At 44.7% G+C, this 18,256-nt stretch overlaps 1 protein-coding gene across 2 annotated transcripts in view; it reads right to left on the reverse strand.

The window, feature by feature from the left end:
• ELFN1 (extracellular leucine rich repeat and fibronectin type III domain containing 1) overlaps positions 1-18,256 on the reverse strand; it is a 109,646-nt gene that overhangs the window by 49,434 nt on the left and 41,956 nt on the right. For both annotated transcript variants that reach the window (XM_030001994.1, XM_030001995.1), the window contains exon 3: positions 133-267. The gene's annotated coding sequence lies outside the window, so the exon portion shown is untranslated. The remainder of the gene's footprint in view (positions 1-132; positions 268-18,256) is intronic.

Raw genomic sequence — 18,256 nt, forward strand, 5'->3', positions numbered from 1 at the left:
CAGGTACGTGAACCCTCCCCAGAGAGACTTGCTCCATCCACGCGATCCCTGTTGGCTCTCTCCCATGGCCAGCTGTCTCACACCAGCTACTGCTCTCACTCCGGAGATGCAGTCGACAAGGTCACCCCTTACCTTTGCACCTGCGTGTCGCTGCTGGTTCCTGCTACAGTCATGAACGTCTCCTAGTTGTTGTCTGCAGGGGCTGGGAGGCACACTGGACACAGCATTCGGGATCCCACAAGATGGTCACCAAGCCCAGTATTTGAACTGCAAGGAAAAAAAAAGAAAACATAAGAGGGAGTTTCATCAGGGGGTACAAAAGATTGATTGACAGCTTGATTAACATAAAGCCATCCCAGGGACAGCACAGCTGCTCAAGTTATGGATCAGACACAGAGACGCGGGGACCAGATTTGAATGGGAAGAGGACCAAGGGGAGGTCCAAATGAGATCAACTGCTCGACTTAGTTACTAAAACAGAAAAGAAATCCACCCGCCACCGGAGGAGGGACTGTAAGAAATGCTGGAAGGGGATCTGGGACTGAAGTAAGAGGAATGGCTCAAATGCCAGATGGGGACTGAAAGAGATGCAGGGGAGATGAATAGCTCTGGGCATGCACAGGGCAGATGGTACAAGACGGACATCAACGCAGAGCTCCTGGAGGAGTGAGGAGCCACTGCCACCACCAGCACCAGCCACCCAGCACGGACAGATTTTAATAAGCTTAATAATCATCCTTACACCTGGGTATTGGTCTCCTAAATGTGTTTTTAAATCTTAAGTGTGATTTTATTGTCCTCATCGGTCACTTCCAACCCCCTCTCTGTTTTTCTCTTACTTTTGGACGCCTGGCTGGCCAGGGCTCTCTATGCTTACCACTGCTGTCAAGCTCCTGCTCACCTGTGATGCGAGACAACCAGTATAGCAAGAAGAAGTGACACTGATGGTAACAATACTCATCTTTGTGATATTCAATGTCTTGTTTTATTATCATCAACATAATAACAATAATACCAATATTAGTGACAACCATTTTATTATTCCTCCTGTTAGTAATATTCAGACATGACCTAAGAGGTATTTCAGAAAGACAACACAAATCCAGTGCAAGATTCAGGAGAACAGGGCAGTTAATTAAACGTCAGAGTGATGGACAGAGCTGGGACAAGTCTGGAACAATATCAGAGAGCTGGACAACCTCTGACAAGTGCAGGGGGATGGATGGATCTGGGACATCTACCTACACACATCTTTAAACACACCATTGCTTCCGGCTCTGTCGCTGTTTCATTGACTTATGCAAGTGAGGAAATTTTCTGGAGAAAGCTGCCTTCCAAGCCGTGTCACTGATCATAGTCTGATCTGGTGACATTTTATTACCTTCAAATGGTGCAAAGGAAATAAAGAGCCCCATTGAAAATGACAGCATCTTAAATGTGGGGTTTAACCAGCATATGTGCGAACTCACAGCAGGTAGGATTTTTTTTCGCAAAAGACTTCTTCTCCTTTTTCCAAACTAGACATTCACAAGAGAGGCAGGTGGAGGACAGCGAACAGGGAGAGAGAATGGCAGCTGGAGGGTGTTGCAAAACTCCAAGAATAATATTACAGAACAAAAGCAAGCCTGTGACAGATACCGGGCAATCTGTAAGTCATCAGGAGAGTGGAGAGCATAATAGACTAATCAATCAGGTAGACAAGGGTGAGAAGTGTCACAGGGAGGCAATAGGTAGTTGGAGGTCAGTTATGAAATATAATCTTTAAATTGGAAGGAGAAGGACAGTAGCGCAAGAACAATGACAGGTATTTGAATGCAGGTAGGTGAATGTTGGATTGGTGATTTCCAGGAGAGCGAATGTCGGATGAGAATATTATGGGGGTAAGAAAAAATAACCTGGTATTTTAGAGACGGGCACATATTCTGTAAAGTGAAAGGCTGAACTGGCGAGACTTTAAAGTGTAGCTCCATTTCAGAAAATGCTGTTGAAAGACAGACAGTGGGGCTCCCTGTTGCTTGTTCCTCTGGGTTTCCAGACAAAGTTTGTCAGGTTAGAAGCAAAAAAAGTGATGCTTTTCCTAAGCGTCAGTCCTGCAAATACCACCTGGGATCTGAAAGCCAAGCCAGATCCTTTCTAGCTTGTGCTTTCTCATCAATGATCCTGGCATGCGTAATCTCTAATCTAGTTAGCTAAGATGCAGGGAAGTTGCACACTGCCATGCATGAGAAGATGGGGATTCTGCAGGTGAATTTAATTATTCCTTCTGCAGAGAAAGGGGGAGTCAATAAGGCACAACTCACTCTCCATTAGCTGTCTGGGCCGCACAGTGACAAGAAGAAGCCAAGCAGCAGCATTTACTTCTCTTGCTAAGCTAAGCAGGTATAGTACCGTTACACCCAAAGAAAAGCTTGACTTAACATGAAGTTATTCCTACCAACACTTTTCTGACCTTAACTGCATACTACAAAGGTGTCACACAGTCCTTCTAACAACAGCTAAACCCAAGCAATTAGAGCTGAATGAACAATTCATAATGAATAATCGGTTTGGAGAACTTCACCTCATTTTATGCTCACAAAATGTTCACACACAGATTGCAAAGTTCTCCCATTTCTTTGTTAATGGAAATAACTTGCCATTTTTTCCCCTGAGCAAATAGCACCATAACAGTTCATTCAAAACAATCTATATTTGAAACATAGGCTGCGCTGATGGGTTATGCCAGCCACATGGTGCTGTTTCAGCTCCTCCATTGGGTTAGGGACCAGAGCGGCTCCAAGAATTGCAAATCAGGACTGTTACCTCTCTTGTTTGAAATTCCCTTTTGCCAAACCTGTCAGTGTTAGAGTGTGTCCACTGGACCGAATATCAGCCATAGATATGGCTAACATGGGAACAGAGCTAGCTGTGGTCCTTCTACAGGTGATGGAGAGGGCCAGGTATCTTCAGAGGCCACTGGAGAGGTGGACACCAAGGACACGTTGGAGAACCTGGAGACCTTAAGATGAAGAGCCTGACTCGCTTAAACTACGTGCTTAACTCTCCATGCCCAGTGCTGGCCGGGGCAGGCCAGATCCTGTAGAGAAAGGGGTACCAGTTTGCAGCCCAGGAGGTGGAACACTGCTCACGTGAGCATGGACCAAGGGACGGCGGCCGACCTGCCTGGATGCTAATGAAGCCAAGAACAATGTGTGCTCTAACGGACTGAGACACGCAGGGAGATAAGGGAGCGCGGGGCAATAAATCAGGCTTTCAAAGCAGAGCATATTAGGAGATCAATGGGACAGATATTAGACTGAAGGAGCAAGCACCAGAGAGACAGGAGCAATTCTGTTCCTCCTCCTTCCCCCTGTTGCTAAGGAATTTTTTTTTCCATTTAATAACATCCTCATTGTTTTTAAATGAGCAGCAAAGCCAGTGGGTTCCACGTGGCTTTAGCAATGTGTTTGTGAAAGGGAAAGCGACTGGCTCCTAGCAGGATTTGATAAAAGCCTCTCCAAGCTCTGAGTGATTTACAGCTTGGGAAAACAAACACGGACTGATACAAATGCAGAGAGAGGGAAAGACGGCACCAACATCCAGGTACACTCAATTACCAATTCATCAGCCCAAGTGAACTTGAAGGGCTTTTCAAACTCTACACGGCTCTAAATTAAAGAAAATCTTTAGATGGATAGCATTCTGCCATAGAAGGAGAAGAAGACTAATCTGTTGATCTTCAGCTCAGCAGCCCTCGCCTTTTGCGGGCGAAGGGCCACGGGCAAGGGGGGCAGGCGGCAGCTCCCACTCCTCATGTGAGACCGGGGAAAGGACCGAACGTCGGGATGCCTTTTGCGCACTGCTGCAAAGCTGCCGGCACACACCTCTCCCTCTCTCCTCACCATGCCATGCCCCAGTCACCAAATGGCCTTTTTTTCCTGTCTCTGCTAAAAACTCTGCTTTTGCCTGCCCTGGAGGTATTTACGGCAAAGCTGTGAAAATAACCGATTTTTTGGATCATTGGCTGAACTAAAAAAAAAGGAGGAAAAAAAAAATCACTGCACAGTGACCCCGAATTGGAATTGCCCAGGCTCTCCACAGCAAAATATATATAGAAAAAAATATATATGTCTGTGGTCAACCAATTGTTTAATTCAATCTGAAACTAACTCATGGGGAATGTCATTTTTCCCTCCATCCCCTGCCTAGAAACCCATTTTTTCACAAGAAGAGATGATTTACAGCTTCCCAGCTCCTCGCTCCAGCAGCACTGACACCAATGTGGTGTTTGATATCTTTCCCTGTTGCAAGAAGCTCCTCAGCGGCAGGGGACGGAGCCCTTCAGTGCTATTGTGATAAAAACTCAGAGACAGCTGGGGGTAGCAACAGCATCGCAGGAACAGAGGGAGTCCGGCCGCCGAGAGACTGCAGGAAACTCTTTGTTAATTGTTCATGCAGAAACTGTTTTCATTTCAGTGTCTAATTGATATCTTGGGGAAACGGCATCTTTGGAAAAGACAGCGCATCCTCCCCAGACTCCGCCTGTGCGCGCTCAGGCGAGGTGCCCCACGCTGCCTGTGCTGACGGAGTGACTGTCCCCGTCCCCCCCGTCCCACGTCCTCATCCCGCAGGTTTGGAGAGCTGAACCAGCGCGAGAGCTGTGGGGCGGCTGGAAGGGCGGGTGCTGAGCTCAGCCTTTGGCAGAGGGGACACTTTGGAGAGTTTTGCACTGAGAGATGCCTGTTCATCAGCAAGGAGAGCTGCGTCAGCCTCCAGTCTCCACTCAGGGGTAGGGACTGCCCGCATCCCTATGGGAGCTGCCAGCACCAGCCCTCCTCCTGCCACAAGGAGCATTGAACCCTTAATTTCCCACTGGGTATCAGCCCTCCTCCCTTCTCTTTCCTTAGGCCTCCTCCAAAGACAGCAGCCATCGCTCACACATGCAGCTCCAAGGCAGCTCTGAACTATTTAAAAGCACAGCAGGTATTTTAATTATTCACGTCAAGCTCGCCTCGCTTGCTAACGATTCTGTGAAGCTGTCATAGCCAGCATGGGGTGGAAAAGAGCCCTGCCAGGCAGCTTCCCATGGCCCAGCCTCGGGGCAAAGCTTGGGTCTGCAAAACAGCCATGATCAGATGTTATCACTGAGGGCAGAGGTAGCACAGGGAGCAGCCTGGCAGATCTGCCCGGTCCCACGCAACACTTGCTTGCCCCCCCAACCCATCATCCAACTGCCCACCCAGCCCACCCTGCGGCCACCATTACGACATCTCGCATGCTCCAGGCCTGGAGTATCTGCCGAATGTTTTGCTATTGCTGCGAGCTGCTATGCCCCGTGCTGATAGATTAGCTCTCGTAATATTTTAAGGGTGCTGGAATTACCAAGATGCAAGGATATAGAGGGGTACTTATACAGCGCAGCTGGGCGGCTTCAGACAAAGGCAATAGCGGGGATGGCATGCTTCCTCGCTGCCTTGAGCTGCTCCCAGGGTTATATGCAAAGAGATGCTTTGGAAATCAAGCCCTTGCTGCCCTGCAGCAATGTCTCTACTTGCTTCATCCTTCCTGGTACCATCAAAAATATTTGCTGAGATAGCATCAGCTCTTCTGACCCACATCCCTCCCTGGGGCCTGGCACTGGGGGCTTGAGGCACACCAAGCTCTTCTTTTGCAAGGGGAAATAGGTGCAGAAAGAAGGATGATGTCCCACTTTCATGGCTGGAAGAAAGACAGTTTGTGTTAAAGGCAGCCAGCCTTGCACCAGCCTCACAGAGGCGATTCTCAGCTCCAGAGTGCAGGTGTGGGGCAGAGACAGGCATCCCACCTGCAGAAGGTTTGGGGCTGTGGGCTCCTTCATTTTGACCCCACTGAGTCTCAATTAAATGTGAGCTTCCTTTTCTGGACCTCGAGTGTTCTATCTGAGATTGTTCCTTTCCCTTGGAGGTTGCTCTTGGTTATTTCTCTTATTTCTGATAATTATGAAGTGGCTCTTCTTCCCTGCCTTTGCTCACCATTGCCTCAGTGTAAATTTGGAGGATTTCCAAGAATATTCAGGACCCGCTTTCCCTTGCCTCTATGCGAGCAAGAGCCTCATCATGGGTAACCCCAAGCTTCAGGGCTCTTCTCTAGCAGTAACAGCCCGTGGGCAAAGCCTGCGAGCAGAAAGCACCCCACAAAAGCACATCCCCTGGTTGCAGAGCTGGGGTCTTCAAGCCTCCTGCACCATCAGAGCCAGCCCCTCTCTTTTTAACCTATGTGGTTTTTAATGCTAATTTCCACCACATGCCCAATTCGAAGCTCTAATAATGAACAACTGCTTTCTTCCTTTCCTTCTGATTTCATATTCATGAGTCAGGGTTTCCTGGCACTAAACGTAAATGCTAAACGGAAATCGCTGCACAGTGACATGTCTGTGTAGCTTCACTGTCCATTTATTTGCCTTTTCAAAGAGCTGCTGTGTTAAGCAAACATCTCTGCCTGGATCCTATCTGGAGGAGTTTGTCTGGTACAGCATGGTGCCTGCCGGGGTGGGGGAAGCGACTCTGTGTGATGGTGTCTCATAGCTCTGTTTTTGCTTCAGGGTATTTCTTGTACAATAGTTCGAGCTCGGTGAATACCTCAACCTTTTCTTGAATATTTGCTTGAATCTTGGCAGGCTGCGTTCAGAGCTGACACAGCGAGGACTGAAGCAAGGAACTCCCAGAGAGAAACACATCAATCGCTTCGGCTCGGACTCCACCAAGGGCTCCTGCGGGCAGCAGTGGGCAGATGTCTTGGCAGGGGAGGCAAAGAGACACCTGTAACATCACTGGGCAAATTATTTTTTCTGGCAACTAGAAAATTCACACACACACGCAAAAAAAAAGATTTCAGGATTCATCCAAACTTACTGCCCTCTCCCAAAAAAAGAGGGACAAAAGGCATCTTGAAAAAGGGAATGTTTTCTGTTAACCATAATGGTCAAAATGTTTCCGTGTATTTTTCTTGAAGACTATGCTTCCATGTTGAATTGAATTTTTTAAAACAGCAAGGACAAAAAATAATCTAAAAGCAAAAAGGAATTAAATCTTCATGTATTTCAAGGTGAACCGAGATGTTCTTCTCTACAGAGCCACCGAAGGTGAGTAGTCTCTCCTCCTCCTAACTTGCCTGGGATGGAAGCTTGACACACAAACTGGCACCCTGAAGTCCCCCCTCCGACAGCCCACCCTGCCTTGCGGAGCAACACATCTGCCCACCTCTGCTGGTGAACCATGTTGTCCCACTGGAGACACCATCGTCCTCACCTATCTGCTCTGCAATCAAACAGGAAGGGATATCACCACCCTGGGAGCAAGGACAACCACCTGGGGCTGGAGTTGGGCTGTGCTTGCCTCCACTCACTGTCTGGTCTCTTCATGGAAACACCGGCTGAAGGTAGCTTTGCTCTAAGACGTGGGGTGGAAAGGGGAGCAGCCAATGTTCAAGCACTCTGGGCTGCTCTGCCAGTTTTGCTCTTGCAAAGGTCATCTCCATGGGGCAAGGTGGGCAGTGAGGAATGGCAGTGGTGGATATGGCAGCTCTTTACTTGTCCAGTGTGAGAGGCTTTACCTCCTCTCAGCTGCCTCCACTGCAGCCTCCTTCTCCGGGGCTCCATGGATGCTCTGCAACTCCTTAGAGTCTTGTTACTCTATTGCCTTCTCCCTTTCCTTCTGCAGTCATCCATTGCCTATCCCTGTCTGCCTTTCCCCAAACACTTTAACAAATGAGCTCATAGGAAGGCAAGAGCAAGCATGAGAGATTAATTTCAGACCATGAGAAATGAACTCACAAATGTGAGTGTTTGCAACTACCAGCTAAAGAGTTGTGCTCCTGCTTGTGGAGGACATGCTCTGTGGCATGTGTTCAATCAAAGTAACCAATGGGGACCACATTTTGAATATTATCTACATGGAACAGACTCTTTGTGAGGAAATTATGCAGCAATATTTAATGGTGACAATGATTCAGCAAGTAATAGAAAGAAATATTCCTCAAACCATCATCAACTTCTCATGGATAACTCCCAGATGGGACTGAGGGTAAAAACCCTTTCATTAAAAAGCTATTCAGTTATGGTAAAACTGCCATATGTGTCTCACTGAGACAGAAGAAGTCTGATTGTCAAAAGTGACTTCAGCTTGAAAGCTGCAGGGAAATCAGAAAGCTACTTCGCATTTGAACAGGGGTTTTGAAATCTGTCTTTAGGGAGCTGAAAGCATAGCTAGATCTCGCACAGCTGAAGGTGTCTTACAGCTGGATGTCTAGGTTAAGGTAATTGTCTAGACTTCTTTTATCATCAGTGAACAGAGAGATGCACACCAACACCCACAGAGTGATTCATTCTTCCTGTCTTAGACATCTATTTTTGGATGGGATGAATTACATTCTGGAGGTGTTAAACTTTCTCCACCGACTATGGAGGAGTCTAGTTGATGAACTTAGCCTAGACACTTAACCTTTATATTGCTAGAACAGGCAGTGCTTGACTGGTGAGGGCAACCCAAGCAGTGGCAATACAGTGTCATATCAATGGTAGGTTGGGAGCACTTGGCCAACACCTACAGTGAACAGACACAAATGAAGCAGTTCTCTCTGCAGGCAGGAGACGGACGAGGAGAAATCCTCTCTCCTCATCATAAGCACACACTGTGGTGATCTCAATATTTAACTAAGACCTGAGGACACCCTGGTGCCTGATCATCTCATCTGATTCACTTATGTCATGTCAAAGGCACAGATTACATCCAATCCCTTCCAAAGTGTGGCCTGAAAGTTGTAATTTTGCGGTCCTGGGAGGAAAGCAGGGACTGGTCTCTCAGCTGAGTGTAGCCCTTCAAAAAGATCAATCCTTTTACTGAGTTTGGGTTTTCCTGAGATTAGCAATCCCAGGCTTCCAAAAATCAACAATTTAATTCTGAAAAATCAGCTGTATTCTGTACCCATCTTCCCAGTTTTGAACAGCCATGTATTGCAATTTTAAGGGTTTGGTTACAACCTTGAGAGCTATTTTGTATACAAAAGGCTCCATGTCTCAGTTTTGCTGTAGTCCGGGGTCAATTCTAATAATCTACACTGCAAAAATAATCCTACTATCTTCTAGGGGATTTCTTGCTATGAATCTTCCAGAAACCAATGAGAATATTACTGCCATGACTTCAGTGGGGGCCAATTTCAGTCCTCTCAGAAAAGCAAGATCTATACACCTCTTAGAGCCATCACGCCCAAACATTTCCAGCTTCCACTCCTGCACTATACCACGTGCCAGGTAATCTGTGCAAAACCTAGGACTGGAGATCCAGGAACTCTACGGGAAAACCAGACATTGCAACTTCAAAGACCAACATCAGAAAATCAAATAGAAATAGGGAAATAAATGGAAGGAGAAGTTACCAGAGGAAGGCCAGACTGCCATACATAAATAGCTTTCTAAAAGAAATGTTTGCAACTGGTTCTGAGCAGGACAGCTAAATTACGAAAAGCATGTCAGGACCCTTCTCCAAAGCCAACAAACATGCAGAAAGAGTGGGAATAAAATTCATGAGGCTAAAGACAAAGATGGAGGATTTTTAACTACCCAACATTGTGGGCTTTAATTCACAAGGAGAAAGATTTGTGCTTTTTCCTGGGGCATATTACTGCCAGAAGCAGAATGCAGCTGACGACAAAAAGCCGATGGCTGGAAGCCAAGGGGTTCCTTAGGGACCAAGGAAATGCCTTGAAGACTTCAGTTCTCTATACCAATTGGCTTATGCCTGTCAGAAAAAAACAGTGTTTTTTCCTGACCCATCTGGAAAATCAAGATGGATGATACTTATTAAAGGGGATGTTCACGGTGGTCATGGGAATGTGTTCAAGACAAGGTTGAGCAAGACCTTCAGTTCGCAGTGATACCAAAAGTAACGTAGACATGTGAAGTGTGCATCTATCTGTTTATCTAGGAACATACACATGCACGACACACGGGCTTCTTAGAGCCTAGTGATATAAATTGGACTCCTGTGAACTGAAGAGATATACTTAATGGTATGGCAGTCCAGCAGGACAGATACAGCACTGATGGCTTGGTTTCTCCTTTTCGTCTTGGTTTCTCTTTTTCTGCCTTCTTCAGCCATTGAGTTACCTGGGACAAGTTTCTACAGCTGTGCCTCAATTTTCCTGTATTTAAAAACAGGCTAATGTGACTGTGATGTGTTGGAGATCTCTTAAGGAAAGACACTGCATGAGATATTTTTCTATTTTAAATCTTGAAAAGTGCTAGCCAAATGCTAGTTCTTAAATACAGCTGGTGAATATATAAGGAAAATTGATTTTTGCAGAAGACTACATCATTTAACTGAAAAGTCAATAATCATGTTCCATACTAGCGTTTAAATATTTGACCGAAAACATTCAGATAATGGTATATTTTTGGTTCAGATTGTTCACTGGAAAGCAGGGAAAACACAGCATTAGGCTCAGTATTAAATACTATGTTGACAGAGAACACAAATGTCAGTATGACCATCTTAGAAGAGATATTTCAGAATATGTAAAATTAAATGACTCAGGATTACTCATGATGATATCTTACAAGAAGCAGTGAAAGCTTTTATTCCAAGAAAATTCTTGGAATTGCTAACAATGTAAAGAAAATATAGCTACAAAAAACCTGCCTTTTCCCTTGATAAAGAAATACAAAGACTTCAGGCTCTAAAGATGAACACTGTAAACCAAAAGCAAGACAGAATACTAAAAAGTCTAACAGAAATCTCAATACATAATCAAGGGAAAAGGCAAAATCACAAATAAAAGTGGCCAAAGGAGACTTCCATGAAAGGGGCAGTAAGATAAAAGAGTTTGGCTTGCCTTCTTACAAGCGAGTTTATATACTTGTACAAAAATATGGAAATTTTTCAGAAAAAATGCAAAATTATTTTAATAAGATGTAGCTCAGCTGAGAAAAAGAAAAAAACCAAAGTGCCCAACACTACAGTATCATACCAATGGTCAAAGGGCTGAAAAACATTTAATTCCTGGCAAAGGCTGTGACCAGCTAGCCCTACAGTCAGGCAGTCCTGGTCAGATGCTGGTTCACTTTCCAACGAGAAAGTTGCATTTCAGCAAAACTGAAATTTCTCCTGACATGAATTAGTTCTGGTAAAATCACATTTTAAAAGAACTAGAAAAGTTTTGATAAACAGACATTTCATTTTCAAGACTTCAGCAGAATTTTTAATTTCTATTTTTGTCACATAATAGATCTTCAATATTCATATCTAAATGCCTTTAAAATTAACCTGAAATATATTTTAATATTAACTTAACATTCTATTCAGAATGTGAACAAATGTCAAAATCTTATCATTTCCTGCAAGATACAAATTCTTCTATCACCTCCTTGCTAAATTTTCAGGCTTTCCAGGTGTCTATTCCAGAACTTGTACCAAAACATAAGAAAAAGGCAGACTCTTGAAAACTGCGAGGTATGTTGTTGTTATTCTAGTGTGAAACAAAGGGAAATCTATAAGCAAACATATCTGCAGCCCACAGAATCAGACCAAAATATGAGCATCAGGACTGTAGTCTGTTAAACACCCTCGGTGCACAGTGAACTGCATTGACCCAACCTAGGTGAAGAAATAGGAATTTAAAAATAATTTTGGGTACAGAAAAAGCATCTGACTGTGTAGAGTGGCCATTCCTTGTGAACCTTCCTGTTTTATCTCAGTTTGGTTTATATTTAGAAATGCTATAAATATCTTCTATTTAATCAAATGAAATAATGTTTTGATAGCTGATTCACTCATTTAATCTCCCCAAAAGAAAGGCTGCAGATAAGACTGTTTTCACTGCATCTGTTTATCTGGCAGAAGAAACTAATTTCAATGGAAATCTTGCAAAACAACCCTTTCTACCCAGATGCTATATTTCCATATTTCTGATGCCATCCTGCTTGCAACCATTTCTTTAGATTTATATGAATTAACTAGTGTAGGACAGATACCAGACTACAAAGTAAGTATTCAAAAAGTAACAATTGCTTTTGATGATGACTTTGGAAGCTCAAAACAAAAGCTGTAATCTCTTGTCCATATACAAAAATAAACATTATGGGATGAGTTTAATACACCTAAAAGTTTTATCCTAGAAGGTGCTTTTATATAGTTTCAGAATGAAACTGCAATCTAGAACAAAGCATGCAGGTTCCAACTAGGCAGATAAAGCAGCATGTGTATGAACTTACTTCTTCCTGATTTCTACTCATTCTGTGGGTTACTTCTGCAACTATCCACAATCTCTTAGGCACTTAGAAAAAAGTGCAACCATAACTTTACAGGCTTTTTTTAAATAATAAAACCTATTGAGTCAAGTGTAGTTCTTCACAACTGTTTTTAGAGCAAACTAGTATTAAGCTTCAAGTAAAAGTACTGACCAGAAGAACAATAGATATCTGGGACAGAAGTTAGGAATAATTTGTATTGAATCCAAACTGGAGACTCTTTCAACCTCTGTGGGTCTTTCCGCAAGCAAGTTTAAGGAATTGACCATCAAGAAAAATCTGTAGTGTAAGATAACACCATAAGAGAATGCCCTGTGCTGTGCTCACCTGCACCAAAATGAGTTACCTGTACTGGTACAAAGTTTGTATGAGGTATAGAGCAAGGGAAAATTAACCCTTTTGATCTCAGGGAATAGGCAAAAGATGCAGTATAATACAATTTTCCACAATTATGATCCTCCTATTTTCTCCTAAAGCACTTGATTGTTATGAAAACAGCCTAGAAGATTACAGAAAGTACTTAGGATTTGTATGATAATAATGATTATATGGTGTAGTCAGGGAGTAGGATTTTACCTATATTTACTGAGCTGAAAAGACAGGTTCTAACTCTGCAAAAGTTTGATGGTAAATTTACAGTCTTCAGGAGCATGATGGCAGGCAGAAGAGCAAAAGAAAAAAATATTTGTCACTGGTTTTAGCATGACTGTTTTACAGCATCAAGTCCTAACTGCTGTCAAGATTTTTATAGGCTTCACTTCAAGGAATGGATAATAAAAGACAAAAATCAGAAAAACAATTAAAATGAGTCACAGTGAGAGGGTCCTTTTTGCCTATACCCCTTATCATGCAACTGTGCACCAACAAAATCATATTGTACTAAACCAGATGAACAGGAGAATTCTGCTGTCATCAGACAAAAACTATAGGTAAAATCCTTGCAAGGTCTGAATTAACAAACAAGTGATCAAGATAAAAGTAATTGCTTTTCAAATGGACAGGCGAAAATGGATTGATATAACATGATCAAGTAGCTATTGCATGTAATTTGATGGCAAGTCTGTATAAAACTTAATATAGTGTCTATTGTGCCTCTTCCAGATTATGGTTTTGATGTTACTGGCTCGTGAGTAGTGCTGGAGAAACTGCAGTGGGGAAAGGAGCTTCCAACATGTAATTTGGTTTTGTCCTAAAATACAGACATATTGTCAGGAAATAGTAACTGTTACCAAAAATACTGCTGGAATGAAAAATACTGTGTTCTTTCCACTGGAAATAATCTTAGGAGAAGAAGATACCAAAATAGCTGACAGTAAAACACAAAGTCCCTGTAAGGAGAACATGCCCTGATTCAGCAAAACAGGTAAATACGTGCTTATGTTAAGAGAGTTCTGCCCAGTTGAAATCACTCGTGTGTTACAATTTTAAGCATGTTTATGCCCCTTGAAGTCAGTTGGATGCATAGTGCTCTGCTAAATTGGGTCCTTCACCTTCCCATGGGAGTTTGGAAGCTATGGCACCAAGCATGGGGAAAACAGAGACCTGAGAACCTAATTCATCTGAATAAAAGTTGAAGAGCTGTAAAACTCTGCAACGCCTTTTTCCTGCACAACACAAAGCAAGAGAGGAGTAGAGGAATGGATCATTTAAGATGGGATTGAAGACATTTGTAGTCTGCTACTTTGCAGAGTTGATAACCCACGGGGTGCTTTGGGTCTTTGCCTTGTCCTGGTGCCAGCAGAGAGGACCAGTCCCTCTCTGGGCCCTCCTAGACATGGAAAACTCAAGTGTAGGAGCAGAATTTAAGGAATCAATTCCACTCCAACCCATGAGCATGTGTAGGCTTGACACAGTTTGAATGTTCCACACTCTGTGTTGTTCAGATCTAAACTTCCACCATTGGCCTCCGTGAGAAGATCATGGACGGAGGGCAGTGTGAGGCGCAGAGCAACTCTCATCCTTCAAGGCAGCAGTTTGTGACCCTTCCTGACACAAAAGGAGAACTGCTCCCACTGTGAGTCTTCGATCCAAGGACAGGTCATTAAATATTTACTTGGGAATCCAGATTTTCATTTTGGGCTGTTTGATCTTTTCTTTTATTCCTCTTTACTCATTCTTGAGTATTTAGTCCCATCCCACAGCTCCTGAGAAGATGTGTTAAAAATAAAATAACAACCAGGGGTGGGATTTTCCAAAGCACTGAGCATTGCCTGACTCTGTTCTCTTTGAAGTCAGCAGGAGTTTTATTATCAACTTCAATGGGAGTGGTTAAGCCAATGCTACATATTGTGAACGTGCATATTCATGAAGCAAGCAGCATTTGCTAATGGTACATGGATTCAAAGGGCTGATAAGATTTTAGTGAAAAAGCTACTTGAAAAAAACAAGTAGTTCCATGAGCACCGGAACTATGAAATCCTGCTTTCCTTGAGCTTGATTGACTTGGGCGCCCGAGAAGGAGCGTGTGCTGATTGAAGTCCTTCCTGTGGGTGGGGTGCTGAGATATGTGCTCTCTCCCAAATGGATTCACCAGCATCAAATAAAGGCTCAGCACAACATGGCAGCTTTTTCCTCAGTAGAAGTAGGGCATCTCTCTTCTACCTCTGCCTGTCTGCTCAAACCTTGAGGGAACTTGCTATTTTTGAGACTGCTATCCTCTATCAAATTCAGCTGGAGTTGGATAATGCACTTAAAAGTTGCGAGGCATACACACACAGGTACGCACACGCTCCCTGTGAGCATGAAATCCACGTTTTTGCAGGAAGTCATGTTAAGGCTTCTCAGAATCAAGTTTTGAGTGAAAAAGATGGATTCAGAGCAGCTGATCAGCAAATAGCCAGCCTCAGATGGATGAACCACAATCCTCTGAGAATCTCAGCTACGGAGAAGGTGCTAAGAGAAGGGCAATCCTCAAGGAAAGAAGGTGAAGACAAGAATACGGTCCCTGAGAGGATTTCGGAAAATGGCTGCTGAGATAAAGGTACATTCCAGATAAGAAACTGCCATATATAAATGTGGCAAATTTGCTCAAAGGACGCAAAATATCTAAAAAAATACAGCATTTTAAAGGGCGCAGAGTTTTTGAGGAACAGAGGCGCTGCACTTCTGGAAAGCCGGGCCATTTCCGTTCTGGAAAGCCAAAGCATCTTTGGCTGCACAAAGAAAATGAAGGGAAGCTGCAACAGTGACTGGTCCCTTTGGCATCTGGGCTAAAGCAGCCCAAGAGGAAGGCAGAGAGAGTTGGATACAATCCCCAAACTCCTTTCATATGGGAATCCAGACTCCCAGGAACAAAGCCTGGCAATGGACCTTCCCTGCCAAGAGCAACCCACTGCCAGCCCAGGTGCTCACATGCACTGTCACTGCCTTTGGCACCAGGGTTGTCCAGAAAAGAGGATCAATTCTCTTTCCACCCCACAATTTCCACACCGCTGACAGCTCAGAAAACAATTCAAGAGGGAATTCAAAGGATCTGTTGAAATTTCAACGAGGAAATCTGAGTGAGTGAGCATATGTAAATAGAAAGAATGAGTAGCACATAATTACATCAAATTGTTACTTAGCAAGGGAAGTAAATAACCCAAAATATGCAGAGCAAAAAATGGCAATGAATTAGAACTAATTACTTAAGGCTAATTAAAATAAGAATGGCTTGAATTGAAATATGTTAATAGCATTGAACCTGCCACCTACAAGGGAATTTAAATAAAAATGATAATGTTGCTTCAACCTTCACCTCATGGGGGTGGGAAATTGGCATTTGGAGCTCACGGCTGCTTTGGGGGTATTGACCGCAGCAATGCATTATTTATGATTACTCTTGGAATGGGGTTGAATTTTCTGGTGGGTGCAGGTCTCCTGGTCACGGGAAGGAAGAGGTTTTCTTGGATAATGGATGTGAAGTGGAGAAAATAGCATGAGGGACAAAACCTAAATCCCTCGAGGACAAATAGAACCTGAGGTACCTCTTCATGCTGGGAAGAGCTATGGTTGAAAAGAGTAAAAGAGAGAGGCAGAGAGATAATGAGATCACAAAGAAGGAAAGAGTAAGAGGGGTAAGAGAGACTGAGGGAGCAAGCAGGAATGAAATAGATAGGGAGAGCCTAAAGCCATGACAAATCATCACCAGCTTCAATTACATGAGCCTGCTGGGCTATGAAATCTGTCAAAGGTCATTGGATTCCTGTCTTTGCAATTAAGAAACAAGCGGCTTCGCTGGTTCCACCCCACGGCCCAACTGCCTGGTGCAAGTGTCTGGGGACCGGTGGCATCACTGACGGCTGTAGGTACCTGCACCAACAGCAGGGCACTAACGAGCTAGTCCAGAGAGCATGGACAGCCCCATTTAGGAGATGAACGTGTCTGAGCTATGCACCAACTCCTAGCATTTAGCCAGCACGCCAAAGTCCTCCTGTGCCAGCAACTCACGCCCTGCCAGAGAGCAGAGGGGAAACCTCAAGCAGCAGGAAAGCCTGGTTCAGCATCTTCTTGCCGTACCGCAGCCATGCCACAGGGCCCAGCTTAGGCTTCACCGCCCCCCCCCCCGCGTAGGTTTACACCCCAACCCATCCTCAGCTGCAATCACTGACCCCAGGAGACTCGGATCCACGCTGGGCATGGACTCACCGGGTTCGGTGGCAGCATCTGCATGTGGAGAAGTCCTGAACCCCTTCCTGCCACAAGCAGTGAGTGCCCTGGCTGCGCACCATGCTCTGGGGCTCACGTCTCAGTGCTGAGCTAGGCGGGAAGCTCACCCCGCTCCCCTGGCAGCCGAGTTGTGTTTACCGCCTCACTCTTTCCAGTTCCCCCGGTTCACACCAGAGGTGAAAACCTCTTATCCTTCTCCCGCCCTGGGATTCACATGAAAACCCTCCATGTCCGGCATGCTGCACAGACAGGGGCCACGAAGGGGATGGAGGGTGGGATACGGGAGCGATGCAGCCTTTCCATTTTCACGCCAACTCCTGGGCTGGCTTTTGAGCCAACTGAATGAAAAGCTGGTGCCAGGCTTGCTGCCAGCTGATGAATCCAACTGGATTCATCTTGGAGCCGTGCATCTGAAAAAGCTCTTAAGCCCCAGCACGGCTGGGTCTGGGTCCTCCCCAGTGGGTATGGGATGCTGTGAAAGAGCAGCAGAGGTGCTGCAGTTGCAGAGGTCCTGCACTGCCTGTAACAGGGACCAGCTGCTGACACTGGACTGCAAGAGCCACTCAATAGCATCTAGAGTATGGACTGACTCCTCAAGTCCTGCATGGGTGATGGTAACAAGCCTTGGATCAATTGCATGAACTACAGGCTATGATCTACTGGTGACCATCTCCTCAGTGCTCAATTTATACCAAATGACAGCCAGGACAGGTGATGGTGGAACACACCCTTGGAAAACATCACTGTACTGAGTACCAGGGCTCTGCTTTGAGAATGCAAGTGGGGTAGATCCATACCAGGGTGGCTGTAACATGATTTCTGTTTCTCCTGCAGAGAAAAAAATCACCTCCTAGAAAACCAAAGTTCAGACTCGACGCTCCTCCTGTGCACGGAGGAGCTGTGGCAGGCCGGGAACAGGTCCCCGTGAGCCTGCTGCCAAGGTTCCGACATCGCTGTTGCTGTGCTGCCTGACCCTCTGCCTTCCAGGGAGGGAAGCCCTGGCACCGGCGAGGATGCTGCCTCGGCAGACACAAGCAGTCAGCTGAAAGACATTTCCTCTTTGTTTCTCTGCACGGTGTAATGAATCCTGCCTCCCACTCAGATCTGCTAAGTAAGAGGAGTTACTGTGAGTAATCTCCACTTCGGCATCTTCTGCTGTAATCGCAGAGAAACCACATTAGCTTTTTTTTCTAGGACAAGGAGAAATTCATCAAATTGCAATCCAGGGAGAACACACGCAGGAGAAAGAAAGCCAACAACAACACACACGTACCCTGCAAAAATCCCAAAGTTGACATTTACATTTTAAACACTTGTAACAGCTAAACAAATAATAGTAATTATACTATT

Source organism: Aquila chrysaetos, chromosome 25 (genome assembly GCF_900496995.4).
Source record: "Aquila chrysaetos chrysaetos chromosome 25, bAquChr1.4, whole genome shotgun sequence".
Taxonomy (NCBI): Eukaryota; Metazoa; Chordata; class Aves; order Accipitriformes; family Accipitridae; genus Aquila; species Aquila chrysaetos.